The sequence below is a fragment of the Emys orbicularis genome, chromosome 6 (genome assembly GCF_028017835.1).
Source record: "Emys orbicularis isolate rEmyOrb1 chromosome 6, rEmyOrb1.hap1, whole genome shotgun sequence".
Taxonomy (NCBI): Eukaryota; Metazoa; Chordata; order Testudines; family Emydidae; genus Emys; species Emys orbicularis.
Window position 1 is genome coordinate 72642808 of NC_088688.1, and position 6081 is coordinate 72648888.

Genomic DNA, 6081 nt, shown 5'->3' on the forward strand with positions numbered 1-6081 from the left:
TTCCTATTTGGTTCATGTTAAAACCATGTTTTATTTTCCATTGGGGGGAAAAAGGGGGAAATGCTACTAGAAAAACATCAGAGGAGGTTGCACTTGAGTTAGATAGATGGTGCATTGAACATGGCTGAAAGCATAACAGACTGTGTTGTGCCAATGGTAAGAAATGACAACCAATCACAAGCAACAGAAAAACAAATCTATGTTTGTATGCCAGTTTATGTTTAGGGTGCGAGATCAGGCAGAGCCATAATGCTGCTGGTCCACACGTTTTCCCATTGCTATTTCCTTCAAAGTTAGATATGGGATTGACTGAACAGAAGCCACATCTTGCCTCATCAACGCCCTGGTCACTCTACTGAACTTCTGCCTCACACAGGACAAAACTCCTTTCTTCTATGTTACCCCAAAAAATGAGTCAAATATACTTGAGAGAAACATATACTTGAGAGAAACATCAAATATATGCTTATCTGAGTAACTGCATATTCTCACTGTACAACTCCTTGGTCTACCTCATCCTCTCCCTATTGCTTGCTACTCTGACTCATTGTGTCATGTCTAAATCTAAATGAGCAAACTAGAGTACTGAGCATTGCCTACTACTCTTTGGGGCACTACAAAAATAATCTAACTCCAGAGATCCCAAATAAACAAACAAACAATGAAAACATGGTTCAAAGCTTTGCATTCTGCAGCCTGCTTCATGAGAGAAGATCATCTCATGGCTCTATACACCTCCACTCCCAGCACTCCAGTTCCCTATATTTTTTTATTCTGTAAACTTCAGGAAAAAGGCTTCAGAGACCACACTTTTTTGCTAACTTTTTGGTGACAGATTATGAGTTTTCCTAAAGTTTGTTCTGAAAACTGCTAATTAGGTTTGGTTATGCTGTAAACATAAGCAGATGTAATATTTAACATTTAAAATGGCACTATTAACCGTCTGTTAATTTTGTGTACTTTCTCTCCATCAGCTACAATGTCTTTTGGAAACTTGAAGTTAATTTTTCCCCCGATGCCTGTATTCAGAACTCAAACAGTTCCATTATAGACAGCAGTCATGTTTAGTTCCCTTTTGGATACAGTCATTAATAGCAGCAGGAGGAAATGTCGAAAGCTGTAGCATCAGTGTTTAGCCATTCTTACCTTGATAGAAAATGCCCTCTTTCTTAGAAAGGCTATAGTAGCCCTTAAAGAAAACAGATATAGACTCAGTCAGTTGTTCTCCAAAACAATTTTAATTTAATTTGTATTTTGGATCCTAAGGAGATTAAGAGCAGAGAAAAGTTTGTTATTCCTTTTTTACATTTCTATTAAAGCTTAATTACTTCACGTAAAAAAGAAATTGCAGTATTTCAATACACTGAGCTAGCCCTGCATAGGAAGTCTGTGACATGATGGGACGTTTATACAAAATGAGTTAAAAATCAGGTAAACAATCACTTTTCCACTTTGCCATCAGCGAAGGGTCCAAATCCATACAACAGTTATTTTCACATTTACAGAAGCCAAGGGATTTGTACAGTATAAAATAGTGTCCTTCAAACTAGATCAGATGATCTCTTCCCCTCATTTACAATGTACTGCCATCAACGCTTTTCCCACAAAGTTACTTTGTAATACCAATTACCATGCCCTGTCAATTGACTTTACAGTAAAGACGATCAACATTAGTACAATGTCTTCATATTCACTTGTCAAAATTACATAATCTAATCAGTGTTCTACTCCTTCCATTTGAAATATCATTTAATGAAATTTGCAGCATAAAGTAGTCACATACACAGCCACTATTACTTTGCAATTGATATGAAAACTGAAGTGATACAAATGTTTTTCCTAACAAGGATTTTATCCTTTTGTATAAAGTCTGCCATGACATTCCATTCCTTTTTTAAAATAGCTTTTCAAAAAAATGGAAATAATTTATGTTCATCCAGTTTTAAAAGCAGTTCTCAACAGAGGATTGTTTTGGAAGCTAGGAAATATTCACCTATATTTTCTATCAAGAGCTGTTGCAGAATGGGTTTGGAATGAGATTGGATGGCTGAGAGATTGCGATTGGTATCTCAAAACCAGGTTGGAACTTAGCATCTGTCAGCTATTTGCTGACCTACATGAAATGAGTTGACTGTCTCATTTAAGTGGCTAAAGAATGGATGTCTGTATCACAACAAAACCATTTAAAATGCTATCTGAGACACTAAGGATTGAGTACTGATGAAGACTAAAAATTCACCCTTTCCCTCAAAAATTTTGGTCCTCCAGTTCAGGAAGGATGTTTAGTTCTGGAACAGAGAGGGAAAACTTACATTAGTACTGCTGTACATAATTTGCAGATAACAGATGGCTCTCAGTTCAGCCCCTTTCACAGACACTATATTGACTTTAAATTATAATTTGAATGTCAGAAAGTCTACCTTTTGCATTTGCTGAAACACCATCACACTCATACTTTAAAAAGTATCTTTACTTTGTGCACTACAGAAGTCAGAGCCACCAAAGATAGCATAAACATATGGAGAGTACTTGCTATTAGGATGGCAAAAACAGAGAGAGAAATATAAATTTCACCATAACACTCTGAGGGGGAAGAAGAAAGTTTCATTTTATACCACTGTAATTCTCATCTCCCTGGCTGATGTATTCCAATGAAAACTCTAAGTGGGATGAAGAACAAAAAAAAAATAAAAATCCTTTGAGTGTGTGTGTGCGTGCACATATGTATAAAAAAAATCTACCTTCACATCTCTCAACAAGCAGGCCTCTTAGGGGTATCGGTATCCCATCTGCTTAGGAACATGCTGTAGATTGTTTAAATACTTTAAAATGTGTTGTACCGCAAAAATGCATAAGGTTGTATATAATGTCCTTGGCACACGTGTGGCACTGGGTTGGTACCTCTGGAACAGTACATTCCAGTTACAGAAATATGTAACAGGAAGATAATAGAGGGAAGGGGAAAGAGGGTGTTAAGTAAATAATGACAGAAAGGAGAAGAGAAAATAATTCATCTTCATGTTCTGAAGGTCCTTAGTTCCTTAGCATACTTCAATTCCAGCTAACAGTGCTGCTGCATTTTTGCATCCCTGTGTTGCACTAGGATAACTCCATTCCCAGTATTAAAGGAGTAACACGACCAGGAACAAAAGTAATCAGAACCTTGTTACAGGTGGTGGACAGCTAAATTTAGAGCCTTATTTACAAACTCAATGAAAGCCCACAGCACCCTAACTTATTACCTTCCAATGGAGTCTGGACTGCTTTAATTTGAAAGTGAAATAAAAATTAAGAAAAGGTAATGTAAACGTTGGCGGCTAAGTGGCAGACAGGTTTAAATGTGCCAGCCATTACCCTCTGGAAGCCTAGGTTTAAATACCTGGAGATCATAAAAGTTCATTAGGTGGCCTCATCCTATTACAAACGCAAAATTCGGAATAACAGAGGTGCTGTAGGACAGGATAGAGGTACATTGGTAGAGATACAGGGAAAACATGCACAGGAGATTAGTCGCTCCCATACTTTACAATATTTGCATACATTTCTTTAAAAACAAACAGTAGAATAAACTTTCATACTAAGACTTGGCAACCTTCATTGGATCACTATTTAAAGAAAATGATCTGTTCCCTAAGATTTTTGTAGCCAGAAAACTCATGGGTATGTTTTCTAATTCAGAAATTTTGCTAGCACCATAATAGCAGCACAGTATTCCTGTTGTTTTTAAAATCACAGTTCTGGACTCTCAAAAGGTAAAACTCTTGGAGAAAATTGTCCAACCAAATAACTATAGCTATCCATTATCCCATTTAAAGTTAGAAATTTAAACTATTAACAATGAAGAGCAGCACAGATTCTAGAATACAAAAAACAATGTTCTAGAATCCCTTTTTCTATTATCCATGTTGGAGCTCCAACCACATTGTGGCTTATTCCTACAGTGTGGTGTTGATTATTAATTAATCTTCTTGCAGAATGGTAAGCGAAAGAGGAAGAATGTTGAAAATAAGAAACTGAAGTAATGAAACTTGTTCTTCCAATCAACAATTGGTGTAGCATGTGTTTTAATAATTATAAATCAAAGAAATTCAGATAATTGAATAGAAATTTACTCATATCCTTGTGAAATTAAGTTAACTAATACTTTGCTTTTCATACAAACAATGCAAATGTGCCATGGAACAAAAAATAGAAAGTTGTTTCAATATATTTTATGCAGTTTTCAAACTTTGAAATATGTATAAACGACAGTGCTTCTGACATGACTGCTGGCTGTTTAAAAGTCATCAAGATCTGAGGGTGACCCAGCCACTCCGCTTCACTTTCCATCACAAGCTAAGAGAAGGAGAGAGAGAATACCTAAACAGCCAAAAGGTAAGGAAAGCACTGCCTTTTTACACACTGTCAAGGATGTGCTCATCACTAATGCAATTCACAAACATCAAAGACAAAAATATTCTAAAATAAAATTAAAAAACAAACCACTAAGCTCAAGTCACCTTAGTGTCATTAATTTGGCTTTTGAAATTCCTCTGCTATTATCTTTGCAAGTTCATAATCTGATGAAAGTCCACATAAACCCACTGAATTTCTGGAGTTAAAAAAACCCATTAAGTATGGTTACTGACCATCACTGAAAATAAATGCCAAGTCAAATGACAGCCACTGTGCTTGACCATTGAACTGGCAGTAAGTTGTACTCTACTCAACCCAAAATAATTTTTTCTCTTGAGAACATTTTTAAAACGTTTGTAGGGCTAATGTGCCAGAATAAGTTTTACTCTGAATCAACAATAAAGTGCTGAATTATATTAATTACCTGAATCTTACTCATTTAGAATCTTCACTTGTGGATTTCTAATCAAGTTGAAAGAGCCCTTTCTGCTGAGATAGCTAAGCTGTTGTGCAAATATTATAAAAATAGGTAACTTTCAATAGAAGCTATGTACACACCACAACCTCTGGTGTTTAAGTATGGCTGACAATACGAGAGGTGAAAAATGCATGCAAATTATCTAAAAGGGTATATTTAAAATGAAGGAAAGGGACACTGCTATGGAATTTGAGATGCATTATAATGAGTGGCTCTCTGCCAAGGTAATATAATTATACTAGATGTCTAAACCTGGTTTGACAGGTATCATGCCACCAACATGCTTTAGTTCCTTTTGTAGGTAAGGAAGTTGATTTGTAATTTCAGACTACTGCATACATTCAATTTATTTCTTATTCAAGTGTATTATTAAGTTTGAGGTTAAAAATTTGAGCAAACTCTCTACATCTAGTCACACAATCAGCACAAACAAGACATTAGTGCAGAGGGAAAAAGTCAGATGTACATGATAAGGACTCTTCCCTTTGCTGCATGATGCATCAGAATGACTTAGACTTAAATCTCAACTGGGTTACCAAGAGAACAAGAATAGATTTTTCTCCCGAATTTAGCACATATTTCCAGAGGACTAAGAGAAAGCATCAGATACAGCTAGAATAAAAATCAACCCAAAAAGTTTGGACAATTGACACATAGCTCCAAAAATTGTCATGCTGTGAAGGAAGTGTTCTCAGAAAAAGCTCCATAAAACTGCAAAAAATGCTGTTTGAGCTGAAGTTGGCCAACTGCTGCATAGAAATATGCTAACACACAACAGTCATGTTTAAGCCAGTGCATAGAGAAGATAAAGCACTTATGGTAATTGCAAATGTTAACAAGTCCATACAACTTGTTCAGTTTAGCAATGAGTTCATAGAAAAAACAGAATTTGAGTAGAAATGCACAAGCAAAAACAAAAAAAGATGACCTTCCAACTGTATAAAATCCACATACCAGTAATAGTAAAAAGACACCAGTGAAAAATATTAATCTCAGTCCCAAACACCCAACAGGCAAATAAAACCAGAGTAGACAAGCCTTTGGCAGACAATTTTAAGAGAGAGTCTAAATATGGCATTACATTTCTAAATAATCCACAAAATATATTATATGGCATATTCATATTAAATACTGGGTAGCCAATTCTGCAGATCTGATGCTAATGATGCTTTAGCCAATGAGAACATGATAGGTCAAGCTAAATGAAC